At 44.1% G+C, this 18,552-nt stretch overlaps 1 protein-coding gene across 2 annotated transcripts in view; it reads right to left on the bottom strand.

Annotated features, from left to right (window-relative positions):
• DLG2 (discs large MAGUK scaffold protein 2) overlaps nt 1-18,552 on the bottom strand; it is a 2,211,856-nt gene that overhangs the window by 1,573,440 nt on the left and 619,864 nt on the right. The window lies entirely within an intron of this gene.

Consider the following 18,552-nt stretch of genomic DNA (forward strand, 5'->3'; position numbering starts at 1 on the left):
GGGAAGCCCAGTTCTTCAGCTCCGGGGACCCATCGCGGGACTCCAGCGGCGATTGGGTCCGCGGGTCCCGCGGTCACGGAGCTTCGGACCGAGTCGCGGGAGAGCCCGCGACCCACGGCTGGGCTCTTAAAGAGGACGTACCTGTACGTGCTTGTGCCCAGCCGTGCCATTCTGCCGACGTATATGTGCAGGAGGCGGTCCTTAAGTGGTTAATGAAGAATGCCAGGTATGGATATTTGGACCAATGTAACTATGTATATACCATACCGATGCCCCTGGAAGTAGAAAACGACTGAAGTAAACTACTCCAGTGAGGTGGGGAGGTAACGTCACGCTCTACAACTTGTCCAATCACAGAACACTTTGCATTCCTTCAGAAAATGCAAAGCATTCTCTGAATGGCGCCCATCCCAAGTGGCTGACCTCCTGTGTTCAGAATAAAGCAGGCAAGCCACTCGGGACCCAAAAGCTAATAGAGATCGTGAATCCACATGATCTTCTTCTGTGATTTCCAGCTTCCAGGGAGATTGGCTAGGTAAGGTACATGCACCCATGCTGGACCAATGCAAAAATATATTCCTAACAGCCATGCATAAGACAAACCTAAAGAGTTTACATCCATATCATAAATTACAAGACATAACGTGAAATGTTTTTCTCTTTCTCATGTTCGCTTAGCAATATCTAATTGATGTCTGTGTCCCCTCTTTATTTCTGGGACAGAAAGTGATGGGAGATCCAAAATTGTACATTTTAGAAGTCGATCGGATATTCCGACAACAATTGTGTGATGAATGTGTTTTGTCCAACTTTCTGTATGCTCCATCGGACAATTGTTGTCGGACAAATGTTGGATGGTCATGCGCTCAAATTGTCTGACAACAAATGTGTTTGGTCGGATTATCCGATCGTGTGTACACAAGTCCATCGGACTAAAATCCAAAGTACAAACATGCATGCTCTGAACCAATGCTAACCATAAGACAACATTAGCAGAAGTTGCCCAAAGGGTGACGCTAAAGAGCAGAAAAAATACATAGTTTCATGAATGTTGGCTGAAAAAGTTCTGCCGTCTATGCAGAACAAGTTCACGGCCAATGCCCTTCAGACACAAATCCATGGATTTGTCCGATGGAAATTCGATCGTGTGTACAAGGCTTTAGTGAAGCACTGGGCTCCCAGCGTTTGCAGTCCCATTATAAGGCCTCGTACACACGACCGAGGAACTCGTTGGAAAAGAAACATCGTTTTCCTCGACAAGTTCCTTGTTAGGCTTGTCGAGAAACTTGACAAGCTTGCTTTGCGTACACACTGTCAAGACCAAAACTCGTTGTTCTCCAACGCGGTGACGTACAACACATACGATGGCAGGGGAAGTTCGATTCCACTGGCACAACCCTTGGGGCTGCTTTTGCTAATCTCATGTTACTGCGTGTTTAGTAAAAGTTTGGTAAGAGACGATTTGCACTTTTCAGTCTGTTACAGTGTGACAAATGTGCTATCTCCATTACAAACGCTACTTTTACCGATGGTGCGCTCCCGTCTCATACTTTATTCTGAGCATGCACGGGTTTCTAAGCGTACACACGAACGTGTTTCTCGTCGAAAACCAGCCCAACGAGGAACACGGCAAGGAAATTGAGACTCCCAACGAGGAAAAAGAGAACTTTTCTCATTGAGTTCCTCGACAGTTTTCTCGATGAAAAGCATACACACGACTGTTTTCCTCTGCAAAAAAGCTCTCCCACCAAGTTTCTTGATGGATTCTGTCGAGGAAAACGGTCGTGTGTACGAGGCCTCAGTCTCTGATCGCCTCCATTAGTAGTATAAAATAAAAAATATTCCAGTATATATACCATAGTTTGCAGGTGTTAGAACTTTCACGCAAAGCAATTATTTTACGCTTATTGGGATTTTTTTTATCATACACATAGCAGAATACATTTTAGCCAAAAATTTTAAAGAAATTATATTTTTTATATTTTTTATTTTTTTATTGGATATGATTTATAGCAGAAAGTAAAAAAAATTGTTTTGTTTTAAAAAAAAAAAAAAAAAAATCATTTATATCTCGAAAAATACCAAACGCAGAGTTGATCAAATCATCAAAAGAAAGCTCTATTTGTGGGTACACAGTGTTGCATGAACGTGAAATTGCCAGTTAATTTAGACGCAGTGACAATTAGCAAAAAATGGCTTGGTCATGAAGGGGATAAAATCTTCCAGAGCTCAAGTTCATAAAGAAGAAAAAAACTAAAACCAGAAAAAGAATGCAGCCACAACATCTATGGATTGGTAAGCTGAAATATATTCCATTTTTGTTTTAGGATTTGGCTACACAGTAAGTTCAATATTAGGTGACACATTCCATAGCACCCAATGTCGAAAAATCGTTTTTATCCTAAGGAGCTTTTGAGCTGATCTAGAAAGTGACACAGCAGCAGAAAGGTGAAAGTCAGGACAGATGGCAGATGGCTTCAATAACAGCTGTTCAGATACAAGTGATTTTCCAACAACTAAACTACATAATGTTTCTGCAAAGTAAAAACACTCTTGTGAATCATTTTCGCAAAGTAAACATGTTGCAGAAGAGAGATTGTGGGTTTATCCATTTTACATTCATTCAGAGATCAAAGAGTTTCTCGCTGCCATAGAGACAAAAAAAAAAAATACATAAGAGGCTTAATTCTTCCCTTGATTTGTAATTAACCAAGGCAAGGGGTTCCATTACCCGATAAGAAAAAAAAAAATAACTCACAAATAATTATATAACATGCATGCAGCAGCTTGGTGTGTTTGGCAATTGGTACACCTTAAAAAACAAAAAGGGGCCAGTCCATGCGGTCTACAGTACTGTATATGGCCAAGTAAGTGGACCTCCCTCCAAATGATGGAGTTTTGGTGTTAAAAGTGAAGGGTACTGGTAATACTACAACATTCAAAAACATTTTATATAATTGAATGCTCCCAACCTTGCAACAGTTATGAGCAGGTCCGTTTGTGGCTCTTGGGGAATATGAGTGGTCTGCTAAGAGTCTGACCTTAGTTCTACTTAAAGCCAAGTTCCTCCCTAAAGTGGAACTTCCGCTCATCTGATTTCTCCCCCTCCAGTGCCACAATTGGCACCTTTCGGGGGAAGGGGTGACAGGATACCTTGACAGGTATCCTTTCCCACTTCCGGGAGTCCGGCCGCAGCCCGTGACGCCACTGCGGGGCTCCCTCCTCCTGCCCCGGCCACCAGTCCAATAGATAGAAGAGTGGGGCCTCACACATGCGCAGTAGGGTTCCTGGCGTGAAGCCGAAAGGCTACATTACCGGGTTACCTTACCCGCAATGGCGGTGGCAGCTGCGGTGCCGACATCGAGGGACTCCAGGACAGGTAAGTGACCATTTATTAAAAGCCAGCTGCAGTATGTGTAGCTGCTGGCTTTTACTTTTTTTTGGGGGACTGGAACACCGCTTTAACACCCTTGAGGTGAACTGGAATGCTGGTTGTGAGCCATTAATTGGATTTTATCATCAGCCCCAGTTCAGAGAACAGACAATAAAATATACGATTTTGGGGTTTACCCAATTGTTTGGATCTAGTGTAATCAACGCGTTTCAAATAGTCTCCCTAGCTCCGATTGGTCAAAATGATTAAACCAAATATTCTCCAACTAAAAACATAGATTCACTGGAATCCATCAAGTGTAAAGCATCTATCTTCCATGGGGGGGGGGGAGGTTCTTATATAGTGCAAGGTATATACCAAAAAGTATCAGAATGTATTACAGGACCCTTGCTAGAAATCCATAACCCACCAGATGGGCACACGTTAATTGTGACTGGCTGCTGGAACGCTGGGTGATAAGGAAAGGACATTGTGATATACACATCATTTTGATGAAATGATGTGCATAAGTCCTGTGCCCTCCCTATTTTGTTGATGTATCGGTGGCATTGTGCCTTGACCTTTCAATTGATACATGGCAATGATATTTTCCTATACGGTTGACTTGTGCCCATCTAGTGGGTTATGGATATCTAGCAAGGGGTCCTGTAATACATTCTGACACTTTTTTGTATATCTCTTGCACTATACAGCTATACAGTATATACCACACTATATGTACTATATATACACACACACATATATAGTGGTATATATACAGGCCAGTCAAGTTCCTCTACCTCGCTCATCCATGTCTTTATTGACCTTGCTTTGTGCACTGGTCCGCAGTCATGTTGAAACAGAATTGGGCCATCCCCTACAAAGTTGGGTGCATGAAATTGTCCAAACTGTCTTGAAATGCTGGAACTAAGCCAAGCCCAACCCCTAAAAAACAACCCCACACCATAATCCCCCCTCCACCAAATGATTTGGACCAGTGCACACCTTTGGGATGAATTAGAGCAGATATTGTGAGTCAGGCCTTCTCGTCCAACATTAGTGCCTGAGCTCACAAATGCACTTCTGGAAGAAAGGTCAAATTTTCCCATAGACACACTCCTAAACCTTGTGGACAGCCTTCCCAGAAGAGTTGAAGCTCTTAAAGCGGCTAAGGGTGAGCCAACTCAATATTGAACCCTACAGACTGAGGCCTCGTACACACGATAGGATAGCCAGAGGACAACGGTCTTTATCGGTCAAAACCGATCGTGTGTGGGCCCCATAGGTTATTTAACCTTCGGCTAAAAAAATAGGAACTTGCTTTAAAATTTAACCGATGGACGCCTAACCGATACTGTAGGTCAAAACCGATCGTTAGTACGCATGACCATCGGTTAAAAATCCACGCATGCTCAGACTAAATGAGGGGACGGGAGCGCTCGTTCTTGTAAAACTAGCGTTCGTTTTGGAGATAGCACATTCATCACGCTGTAACAGAAAAGCGTGAATCGTTTTTTACTAACACAAAATCAGCTAAAGCAGCCCCAAGGGTGGCGCCATTGGATTTGAACTTCCCCTTTATAGTGCCGTCGTACGTGGTTTACGTGTATGTGTGTATGTGGCCTAAGACTGGGATGCCATTAAAGTTTATGTGCGTGTAAACCAGATGTCCCAATACTTTTGACAATACAGGGCTAGATGATTCAGATAGGTTAGATCCGCGTAATCTGATTTACGTTACGCCGCCACAATTTTTTGAGGCAAGTGCTTTATTTAGAAAGCACTTGCCTCTAAAGTTGCGGCGGCGTATCGTAAATCCCCCGGCGGAATTCAAATTCCGCGGCTAGGGGGCGTGTACAATTTAAATCAGGCGCGTCCCCGCGCCGATCGCAAATTTTCCCAGCGTGCATTGCTCCAAATGACGTCGCAAGGACGTCATTGGTTTCGACGTTAACGTAAATTACGTCCGGCCATATTCGCAAACGACTTACACAAACAACGTAAAAAAATTCAAAACTCGGTGCGGGAACGACGGCCATACTTAACATAGGATACACCGCACTTACCCCTCCTATAGCAGGGGTAACTTTCCGCCGGAAAAAGCCGAACGCAAACGACGCAAAAAAAAAACGGCGGGCGGTCGTTCGTTTCTGAATCGGCGTAAATGCTCATTTGCATATTCGACGCGTAAAAGATACGGAAGCGCCACCTAGCAGCCGGCCTGGAATCCAACGGGGTAATCCAACGGGGTAAGTCACTTACACCTGTCGGATCTTAGGCATATCTATGCGTAACCTGATTCTATGAATCAGGCGCATAGATACGACGGCCGGACTCAGAGATACGACGGCGTATCAGGAGATACGCCGTCGAATCTTCTTTCTGAATCCGGCCCATAGTGTATATAGAACCTTCTGCCCCATGGGAGAAAGATACTTTACACCTGACCAAAAGAGCTTTGGGCCAGATTCACGAATAATTGCGGCCGTGTAACGTATCCCATTTACGTTACACCGCCGCAAGTTTTCAGTGTAAGTGCCTGATCCACAAAGCACTTACCTGTAAACTTGCGGCGGTGTATAGTAAACATGTCTGGCGCAAGCCCGCCCAATTCAAATGGGGCGGGTACCATTTAAATTAGGCGCGCTCCCGCGCCGGACGTACTGCGCATGCTCAGTTTAGAAATTCCCGCCGTGCTTTGCGCGATGTGACGTCATTTTTTAGAACGGCGACGTGCGTAGCATCCATTCGTATTCCCGGACGTCTTATGCCAAAAAAAAAAAAAATTGAAATTCGACCCGGGAACGACGGCCATACTTTAACATGGCTCGACTAGAGTTAAGCCATGTTAAAGCAGGTGTAAATTTGCGGCGGGAAAAAATTACTAGCGACGACGTAATGAACGCGAAAACCATCGTGGATCACCGTAAATGCTCATTAGCATACCCGACGCAGGAAAACGACGCAAACTCCACCCAGCGGCGGCCGAAGTATTGCATCCTAAGATCCGACAGTGTAAAACAATTACACCTGTCGGATCTTAGGGCTATCTATGCGTAACTGATTCTATGAATCAGCCGCATAGATAGGACAGGAGATACGACGGCGTATCAGGAGATACGCCGTCGTATCTCCTCTGTGAATCTGGCCCTTTGGACCTATTTTCTCATTTAATTCCAAGTGGTTTACATATCTTTTCTTGCCACTGCATATATAAAATATCCATACCCGTAATGTATCTTTAAAATACTTATATACAGATTAATTGGGGTTGATTTTATAAAGACAAAATAGACTGCATGTGTACTTTTGCTTGCACATGATTGGATGATGTAAGACAGCAGAGCTTCTCCTCATTTACCCTGGAGCAAATTCCCTTGCAAAGTGCACAGTCTATTTGCTTTTAAAAATCAACTCTATTATCTACAAAAAAAATTGTGAATTCTGTTCAGTTACTTTCGAGATTTATTCCTTTTTACAGAAGAATTTCTAGGGCACTAATAGCATCCAATTCTCTCTATTTGGATAAAGTAGCAAAGGCTAAAAACACTTAAAACCCGTCTGATTCTCGTGTAACCCTAATAAAGAGAATTGGATCCTGGGATTGCCTTTGAAATTCTTTTGTGGAATATATAACAATTGGACTGTTTCAAGTGAGCGCAGAGACACGCTCCCATGGATGAGATGAGGGAGCGCCTTGTGGCATATTCTATGAGATATAAATGGCTCTCCTGCGGGAATATCGGCCACAAGATCTATACATGGCATACCTAAAAAAATTCTAACCTCTTCAGCTCGGGAGGGTTTACCCCCTTTCATGACCAGGCCATTTATTTGCAATACGGCGCTGCAATATGGCGATATGTATTTTTCTACATAAAAAAAATCGCAATAAGCGTTTATTGATTGGTTTGCGCAAAAGTTCTAGCGTCTACAAAATAGGGGATATTTTTATGGCATTTTTATTAATATTTTTTTTTTTACTAGTAATGCCAATGATTAGAGATTTTTATCGTGACTGCGACATTATGGTGGACACATTGGACACATTTTTGATGACCATTGTAATTTTTACAGCGATAAAAATGCACTAATTATTGTGAAAATTACACTGGCAGTGAAGGGGTTAACCACTAGGTGGCGCTGAAGGGGTTAGGTGTGCCTAGGGATGTGTTCTAACTGTAGGGGGATGGGCTATGTGTGACACTACAGTGATCACCGCTTCTAAATACAGGAAGCTGTGTACACTGTCCTGTCACTAGGAAAACTGGGGAAATGCTTGTTTACATCATCATCTCCCCCTTCTTCCTCACCATGACACGATCACGGGTATGCTCGCGGACATCGAGTTTGCGGGACCCGCGGTCGGAGTCGCACCCGCACCCACAATGCCAGCTTCTTAAAGGGGACGTATATACACATCCTTCTGCCTGTCCGTGCCATGCTGTCGAGGTACATAGTTGTGCGCTGGTCGGCAAGCAGTTAACTGACAATTTCACAGAACCCAAATAAAATTGAAATCCTTTTTTTCCCCACAAATAGGGCTTTATTTTGGTGGTATTTTTTTTTTTTAACAGGAACATTTTGGTGGTATTTGATCACCATTGCAGGTAGAGCAGTCAATACAAGCCATATTTAAAGGAGTTGTAAAGGAATTTTTTTTTTTTGCTGAAATGACTGTTTACAGGGTATAGAGACATAATAGTTAACTGATTCCTTTTAAAAATGATTAAAAATAGATAAAAATCAATCATATAATGTACCTACAGTTTCGTTTTTGCATGCTGTTTCCTGCTTCTGTGATGTACAGAGAAACAGAGCCAATACAGGGCAGTGATGGTGTTATGCCCCTCACTACACTTGACTGATGTGTATTCGGGCACACTGTTAACTCCTCTCATACCAATGCATTCCAGTAGGCGCAGAATCCTTTTGAACTTTTATTAGTACAAGACAGAGTAAAACTGAAATGGATACAAACAAGTACAATTAGTAAATAATCACACAATTAGAGCATCCCTAACTACCTAGCTAGAGACACAAAGATAAACGTACCGGAGATGGATCGGTATGGCTAACGTGGGATAGAACTCAGCAGACATGTGCTTGCTTCCAAGGAGAAAATGGAAAGAAAGGCCTGAAGATGGTGCAAAGCATTCTGGGAAGGAAATACGGAGGCTTGCATGGACCAAAACTAACCAGCTATTCTAACTAACTGAATTGAATGGAAATGGTGCAGTTAAACAAAATGTCCATTAGATGGCAGCATTGATTTAATTCAAACAAACTAAAGTCAATGAAGACTATGAGCCTTATTTAATGAAGGCATGACAGATGGTTTGTAAAACGAAACTGATTGGTGCTAAGGGGTTTTAGACACACAGTAATCACACCTCCTTGATTAGTAACCACAGAGAGAAAGCTCTCAGTACTGTGGTTATCAGGAAACAGACAACCAGGAAGTGTTGAGATCAGAAAAGAATTACAGCAACTTGAGAGCAAAAACGAACAATGAGGACATGAAAACAGCACTGCATTAAGGTAAAGGAAGCTATTAAGATAAAAAATAAATTTCCTTTACAAACCCTTTAATACTATAGTCAAGTCATTTTTTTGCTAATCTCATATCCATGATGTGTTTCCTGTAGAACAGCACAGCACCTGTATCTTGACTCTTTATCTCATAGTCCAAGCCTATGGACACGGCATGCCATAGGCAAGGACATCGCAAGAGCAAATCATCTATGCCCAAAACTATGCATGGTCCATAGTTCTACCTTCTGACATTCACAGAAGGGGGACACCTATGAACTTGTAAGTGTAATATAAGGATAATAAAAATATGGCGCAGCAAACAAGCAAAGCATAAACGAGTCATGGGATTATAATTCCAAATGCATGTCAAAATAACGCATAATGAAAACATAAATGAATATACACAATTATTACGCAAAACATTCCCTTTACTGCAGCAGCTGAGGATACAGTTCCCCGCTGGTGTGCCAGGATTTTATACTCCGGGTTTGAGAAGCAGAATCATGCTCAGGCAGTTTACACCGAAATTACGGGAATCACATTGGCTGTCGTTGACAATAGTCTTTCAGGATCGCAGTGTGAACATCACAACCGCCCATCCTAGATGCCCCCCCGCCTAGCCTGCAGCTGTATTTTTTAACCGAGTGTCAAGGATCCCCAGACACGCATCACCAGGGTTATTAAGGCCACAACAGGGCATTCATTTCTTTTAAACATTTCAACAGGAAGCCATAAATCCAAGCAAGGACGGCATAAATCATTAATTCCGTGACAGCTTGGTAAAACTACGAATCTCTAAAGTGTTGACTGCTGTGAGATGTATATCCATAGCTGGTGGTATTAGGAAGGTCGAGAAATAACATCTAAGAGAAAAATGATTTAAAAGGGTCAGTCCATCTAGCATTAACAACCCACCAGAGGCTCAGGAGTCAAAATAAATCTCCACTTTTGCGAAAAAAAGGTACCGTATATACTCGAGTATAAGGCCCCATACACACGAGAGGATGTATCCGCAGATACGGTCCAGCGGACCGTATCCGCGGATAAATCCTCTCGAGGATTTCAGAAGATTTCTATGCGATGGCGTGTACACACCATCGCATTGAAATCCGCGCTGAAATCCAGCGACGGCGCGACGCTGTCATATAAGGAATTCCACGCATGCGTCAAATCATTACGACGCGTGCGGGGAATCCCTTTGGACGGATGGATCCGGTAAGTCTGTACAGACGAGCGGATCCATCCGTTGGAATGGATTCCAGCAGATGGATTTGTTGTGCATGTCAGCAAATATCCGATCTGCTGGAATCCATCCCAGAGGAGATTTCTCCGCGGAAACAGATCCGCTGGCGTGTACACACCATAGGATCTATCCGCAGAAACCCATTTGCTGGGATTTATCTGCGGATGGATTCTATCGTGTGTATGGGGCCTAAGCCGAGTTTTTCAGCACATTTTTTTGTGCTGTAAATGCCCCCCTCGGCTTATACTCGAGTAACCTTTTTGCGCCTGATCTCCCGGATTTTGGGGACCCGGTACTGGTCGGCCATAGGTCCCCTGGACCCAGAACTTGGAACACATGTAGCCCCATTCTTCCTTTACAAGTGTGCAAAGTTTGTTTTCTGGGGGACCTACGGCTGGGGAGCACAGATTTTTCAAAGCCGGGCACCCCTTCCATAGACTCCCATGTTGAACGTCAGTCTAGTCATGGGCACAGTGAGGCATGGGCACAGTGAGGCATGCACATGGACACAGTGAGGCTAAGTGAGGCATGCAGATGACACCCTAGGCTTATACTCGTGTCAATAAGTTTTCCCATTTTTTGTGGTAAAATTAGGTGCCTCGGCTTATATTCGGGTCGGCTTATACTCGAATATATACGGTATATAAATTGCTGCAATATTAAACCTAAATACACCATAGAAATACAGATTTGGGATTTTTTTTTAAAACCACCACAGGATTTGTATTTCTTTCCATCCATGTGACAGACCCAGACAGGACAGGAGCTTTTGGAGGGGACTGCAAAAATACACAAACTCTGGGAACTGAATGTTTCATATACATATTTGGAGCCTCTATGCCTCAAACCAGAAATGACTGTAGATGCCAACATAATCAACTCAAACCACTGGGATCGCCTGCCATTATGTGTTTATTGTAAGTAGGCCCCCTCCCCATAATGTGCCTCCTAAGTTTCTTCCTCCCACTTTTAATTGGATACCCTATTGTTTCTGTCTGTCTTCTCATCTATGTGTTTTTTTACTTGTAATAATGTGTATAATACATTACTTTGTATTCAGGGTTGTAGGTCCCAAATGGACTGGTTACCTAGGCTGGTTTAAGTACCTAGTTAATTAGCTCATGTTAATTATGTCACTGTCAGCTATTGATTGCTAGATGTGGATTGGCATACAGTATATGTTGGTTGTTCCTTAGTTATGTTAATTATATTCCTGTATACAGTTTCCTTTACATACGATAATGTGATCAAGCTTTTATATCTGATTTTGTGTGGTATATAAATTCTCTGAGTTTTCAATAAACAGTCTTATGTTTTTCACCACCCTACACTGTGTCCTGACTAGTGACTGGGTGGGCTGTGGGGTTTTGGATCGTTCTGTTATCGGGCAAGGGAAGCTTATACAATCCTTATAAGAAGCTTCTACTCCTCTTGAGTACCGGGGTCTGTCACAATCCAGTCCTGAGATTTACACTATCAGCCTAGTGACCTGACTTTCCTCCGCTGCAGTTTTGCAATACAACTAGGTCACTTTCCTGCCCCTAGACAATGATTGATCAGTAAGGCTTCATTCACACCAGCGTTTTGGACCAGTGCAAATTGCAGTGGTAGTAATATTCTGATTCCTGTTAACAGCTAGGTGCGGCTACCGGGCCCCGTTCACTCTAATGACAGGCCGCCAGTGGCCGCAGCTATCTGTGACTGTTCATACAACCAGCCATTACCTGTGGTGATCACTGTCGGTTTGAATAGTAACAAATATCTGTGGCCACCAGCAAGCTATCATTAGACATGTGTGAATTGTCTCGTTACTAATTAATATTTGGACACAATTTTTGTTATTTGGAGATTCGGATGTGTCTGAACTTCCAAATCACAATAGTTACATATTTAAATTAATTCAAAATAATTTATAATGGAACGAAGTATCCAAATTCAAATTTGCAAATTAATTTGAAATCAAAAATAATATTGAATTGGAATTTGAAAATGAATTGGAATTTGAAATGGAAACATATGGCAATAAATACAATAAAGTTTAAAAGTGAAATAAGATGATGACTCCTACTTAGGCTTCTTTATAGAATATAATAGATTAGAATAGAATAGAAAATAAAATAATAGAACTGAAAAGAATAGAATCAAATAAAATGGATATACCATAATAGTACCCATGGACCAAAGTCTAGGACAGCAGGGTTAGAGTGGGCAGCACCGAGCCTCAATATGTACAAAATGTATTAAGGTTTTTCCTTCTTTAGTTCATTACTGGACCTTGGTTGCTAATTCCTACAAGGGAACTGAAGGGGAAAGGTTAGCAGGGGATGCTGATAAGAGTCAAAAGACTCTTTATAGCTCAGAAAACATGAAATCATCTCCCCTTTTATCTTGTTTGTTGCTCTTTACAGTTGAAAGATATCTGAAGAAGGCCTTGTATTGCCTCCAATAGTGCAGCAGTTTGACTACAGCCATCACAGTAAACAAAGGGCAAATATTTAACGAAAGGGTATCATCATTCACATACAATGGGCCAGATTCTTAAAGACTTATGAAGGGCGTATCAGTAGATACGCCGTCGTAAGTCCGAATCCGCGCCGTCGCAACTTTAAGCGTGTGCTCAAACTGAGATACGTTAAATGTTGCTAAGATACGGCCAGCGTAAGTCTCCTACGCCGTCGTATCTTAACTGCATATTTACGCTGGCCGCTAGGGGCGTGTACGCTGATTTACGCCTAGAATATGTAAATCAGCTAGATACAAGAAAGGAGAAAGAAAGGCGCACCAGCCTCGTGTACTACCATTTGACAATTTATTGAATAAAAAATAAAATTGAAAACTACTCACAAACAAATGGTGATAAAAGGCTTGTCACAAACGATGAAATAAAATACCCCTCGAACACACTCCGGAATATGGGGGGGGGGGTTCGAGGTACGTCACTGCTGGCTTACGCGTTTCGAGGCGTCAGGGGCCTTTTCCTCAGAGCCCAATCAGCTAGATACGCCTATTCACGAACGTACGCCCGGCCGTCGCAGTAAAGATACGCCGTTTACGTAAGGGTTTTTCAGGCGTAAAGATAAACCACCAAAAACATGCCGCAGCCAATGTTAAGTATGGACGTCGGAACCGCGTCAAATTTTTCTAATTTTACGTCGTTTGCGTAACTCGTCCGTGAATGGGGCTGGCCGTAATTTACGCTCACGTCGAAAGCATGACGATTTGTCGACGTCATTTGGAGCATGCGCACTGAGTACCATTGAGTTGGGTAATAATGACAACCATTATCAGCGCTTAGACACAGCGGCATCGCTGTAATTGGCGCTATATAAGTGTAAACATTATTATTATTATTATTAATATTATTACGTCCATGGACATCGCATGCGCCGTTCGATCGAAACGTCATTTACGTGGGGTCACAGTTAATATGCATAAAACACGCCCACAGCTTCAACATTTGAATTAGGCGGGCTTACGCCGGCCCTAATACGCTACGCCGCCGTAACTTCGGTGGCAAAATCTTTGAAAATACCATACTCGCCTCTCAAAGTTACGGCGGCATAGCGTATAGGAGATACGCTACGCCCGCCTAAAGGTACGTGAATCTACCCCAGTATGTCTAGAAGAAGAATCATGTCTCTATACAGCCCTAATAATGAGGTACCGATCAAGCCCTGCCCCGTTTTCAACATTAGGCTCCATGATTGGTGGCCACTCCAGGTTACGTTTAATCTTCATATGCATCTGACAAAAGCTTCACATTGCATAGACCCGTCCTCAGCTGTGTATGTGCTTTGTGGTTTCCTTTTGTTGAATATGTCTCAATATGTCTCTACTGACAGTGTAACATCTTCATAAGAGCAGTCAACATTTGCTCCATACTTTGTGTAGCATCTGTGACGGGACTAACACTACACATCCAGATGCTGGCAGAACAGGTGTTTAAACTCCTTATGAATATTTATTGTTATATTTTTCCCCTGTTTATTTAAAACTATAGCCTATCCTACCTTACTTAAAGTTAAACTCTGTTTAAAATGTTTGATCCCCATGCAGTGGGGCTGTGCCAGCACTGCATGGTTTAACTGCTCGTTTTGTCTAAGGGTGAACACAGAGCCTATACTCACCTGATCCTTCGATTTTCCAGAAAATGTCGCTCCCCCATGTCAAGCTGTGGACTGTTCCTGAAAACCTTGGCCCAGATTCACAGAGAGCAAGGCGCACATTACGCCGCCGTAGAGCAAACGTTGCCGTATGCCACGCCAACGTAGCGCGGAGAGGCAAGCATTGCATTCAGAAAGCCAGTGCTCCCAACGCTGCGCCAGCGTGGTCTGGGTTTCGAAGGTGCATTGCACAAATCTATGTTATTATCGCCGCTGCCGCAGTTCTATTCAGATGGTCGGCGCTCATGTCCAGCCATCTGAATAACGGCAGCTGGTTGGTTGTACGGAAGTGCCTATCAGAGCCAACGGCTCTGATAGGCTTTTCCGAGTACAGCCCTCGGGTCCCGGAAGCTTATACAAGGAACGCACTAGGGATGCGCTCCTTGGATAAGACTGACAGGCGTCTCAGCCAATCAGGTTGGCCGATTCTGGCTACCGGTAACCTGATTGGCAGAGACGCCTGTAAGTCATCGAGGGCGGTAGAAGACATCGAGGGACGTGGATGGCTGACTGCAGTAAAGGTAAGTGCCGGGGGGGAAAAGGGGCACTTTACAGGGCATAGCGGCGACATCAATGGGCACAATGGCAACAATAGGCACAGTGGGGACAATGGGGACAATTAAAGGGCACAGCGGCGACAATTAAAGGGCACAGCGGCGTCAATTAAAGGGCACAGCGGCGTCAATTAAAGGGCACAGCGGTGACAATTAAAGGGCACAGTGGTGACAATTGATGGCACAGTGGCTGTGTTTGATGGCATGGCACAGTGGCTGCGTTTGATGTCATGGCACAGTGGTGACAATTGATGGCACAGTGGCTGTGTTTGATGGCATGACACAGTGGCTGCGTTTAATGGCATGGCACAGTGGTGCGAATTGATGGCACAGTGGCTGCGTTTGATGGCATGGCACAGTGGTGACAATTGATGGCACAGTGGCTGCGTTTGATGGCATGGCACAGTGGTGACAATTCATGGCACAGTGGCTGCGTTTGATGGCATGGCACAGTGGTACAGTGGGGACAATTAAAGGGCACAGCGGCGACAATTAAAGGGCACAGCGGCGTCAATTAAAGGGCACAGCGGCGTCAATTAAAGGGCACAGCGGTGACAATTAAAGGGCACAACGGTGACAATTAAAGGGCACAGTGGTGACAATTGATGGCACAGTGGCTGTGTTTGATGGCATGGCACAGTGGCTGCGTTTGATGTCATGGCACAGTGGTGACAATTGATGGCACAGTGGCTGTGTTTGATGGCATGACACAGTGGCTGCGTTTAATGGCATGGCACAGTGGTGCGAATTGATGGCACAGTGGCTGCGTTTGATGGCATGGCACAGTGGTGACAATTGATGGCACAGTGGCTGCGTTTGATGGCATGGCACAGTGGTGACAATTGATGGCACAGTGGCTGCATTTGATGGGCACAGTGAGGCTGCAATTTTTTTTTTCGTTTGCGCCCCCCCAAAAATGTTGAGCACCAGCCGCCACTGGGTTATTGCCTTGTCAACTGCCCGATGTGGAGTGTGCTGTATATGGGATCAGGCAGTTGACATAACAGGAACGTTCAAACTAGACCCTTAACCCTACACTCTCAAGCTGAAGAGTCAGACACAGGCAAAGCAAAAAAAAGCAATAGGAAGCAAATGGAAATCTTTCATAAGTAAACCTGCACATTTGGAATGATTTCATTTTCCTGTGGTTGCTAACTGCAGTTCTTATTGAGTCTCATTAAAAGATCGGCTCTCGTCATGCTGTGTAACTGCTAAAAATTTCATATCACGTCTCTCCAGTAGAGGGTTGCAATAGTGAAGCTAACTCCAAAATAGGCAAATGTCCCAGAAAAATATGTGTCCTCATCTCTATCACTCAATTAAAGATCAGAGGAGTGCGGACATTGTGCCAACCCTATGTGTTGCCTGTTGTGTCCAGCCACCTAAAAACGTGCAACAAGTGATGTCTTGCGCTAATAACTCTTCTGAAACTCTATGCAACAAAGGAGGTAAGTTGACCCCCAGAAACTGCTTTCTTAGTATACCAAAGTGGTGTCACCCAACCCCATAGACCAGGGGTCTCCAAACTGCGGCCTGAGGGCCAGATGTGGCCCTTTGCTAGCCTTTATGCAGCCCTTGGGGCACTATTCCTTCCACTGACACCAACAAGAGGGCACTATTTCTTCTACTGATATCAATGATGGGATACTATTCCTCCTACTGATAGGGGCCCTACTTCTCCCCCTACTGAACACCAACCCTGAGGCCACATTTATTCTTACTGGTGCCGGGCCCGGGACATTTTCTGCACCCACCGGCCCCACTCCGGCCCTTTCTAAAGTCTGAAGGACAATAAAGTGGCCCTTTGTTTGAAAAGTTTGGAGACCCCTGCCATAGACACAGCGGATACCACTGAGGATTGCAGGAAGCAAATGGCAGTGCTTTGAGAAATGTGATATCTCAGCTATGCAGGGAGCCTAGTATTTCATTAATGATTTCTGGCTTGTTCGGAGGAATTCAGCTTTGAAGAGGAACTAGAAAGGCTAATGATTAATTTAATTTACATTTTTTTTACTTAACTTTAACAAGTTAAGAAGAACATAATCAGCCTGAAATGTATACACAATCTTTTGAGTAGCAAACAGAGAGTCCCTCCTCCAACCAAAGCCAGCCATAGATGGTGTGATTTTCTGTCCTGCAACCAACCGCTAGTTACAGAAAATAAAATCATTTCATTCCCCCATCAACACAGTCAGTGTTGTTGGGGGAATCCCTCCTGCAGAGCTATTGTGTCCTCCTGGTGGGGAGGGGGGGTAGCGCAGGGAGCTGTCCCTCCTGGGAGAACATACATAGGTAGATTCAGTAAGAGTTAGGCCGGCTTATCAGTAGATAAGCCGACCTAACTCAGAATCTACGCCGACTTATGTTTAAGTGTATGCTCAAACAGAGATACGCTTAAACATATCTAAGATACGACGGCTTGCGCCGTCCTATCTTAGATTGCAATATTTTGGATAGCCGCTAGGTGGCGCTTCCATTGCGGTCGGCGTAGAATATGTAAATGAGGAGATACGCCGATTCACAAATGTACGCCCGGCCGACGCAGTACTTTTACGCCGTTTACGTAAGAGATAGGCCGCGTAAAGTTAGAGCTAGGCCCTAGTTGGAATAGTAATGTCAAGTATGGCCCCCGATCCCGCGTCGAAATTCAAATGTTTTACGTTGTTTGCGTAAGTCGTCCGTGAATCGGGATTTACGTCGTTTACGTCCACGTTGAAATCAATAGGCCCGTACGGCGTACTTAGCCGCAATGCACACTGGGAAATGTAGGCGCCCGGCGCATGCGCAGTTCAAAAAAGTTCAAGCGCCATTAACATAAAACACTCCCCCCTCAAACACATTTGAATTAGGCGCCCTTACGCCCGCCGATTCAGGCTACGCCGACGTAACTTAGCAGGCAAGTACATTGTGAATCATGTACTTGCCTCGCTAACTTACGGCGGCATAGCTTAAATTCCTTAAGCTACCCCGCCACAAAGTTATGCGAACGTACCTGAATCTACCTAAATGTGATTATTGCTAGTGACTACAGACGCTGGCAATAATCACATTAAAAATCTGACATCCTGGTTGTACCCAAGTCGATCGATGGATTGACTTGGGTAAAATCAGTCTGCCTATAGATGGATAGAATCTCCACCGGTCCCTGCTGAACCGGTCGAGATTCGAAACATCTATGGCCAGCTTAAGGGCCTCGTGCACACGGGCACCATGTTTTAAGGCATTCAAAAAAAAAATCTACTGATCTGAATGTAGTCTATTGCTTTCGAAGGGCATGTACACAAAAGTATGCCAATGTCAGTAAACTAGTGCCTGGTCAGTAAGTTACACACATAGGCCAGGATTCAGAGAGATTGGCGTATCTTTAGTGCGGCGTAGCGCATCCGATATGCGCTACGCCGACGTAACATAGAGTGGCTCGTACTGTATTCACAAAGCACTTGCTCCCTTTTTTACGTCGGCGTAGCGTAAAATGGCCGGCGTAAGCCCGCGTAATTCAAAGTAGCAAGGCAGTGGGCGTGTTGTATTATAATGAAGCGTGACCCCATGTAAATGCATGGCCGAACGAACGGTGCATGCGCGCGCATGCTCAGGATCACGTTGAATTTACTCCCTAAGATACGCCGGGTCCATTCATGCGACGTGAACGTAACCTACGCCCAGCCCCATTCACGTACGACTTAC

The sequence above is a fragment of the Rana temporaria genome, chromosome 2 (assembly GCF_905171775.1).
Source record: "Rana temporaria chromosome 2, aRanTem1.1, whole genome shotgun sequence".
Lineage (NCBI taxonomy): Eukaryota > Metazoa > Chordata > Amphibia > Anura > Ranidae > Rana > Rana temporaria.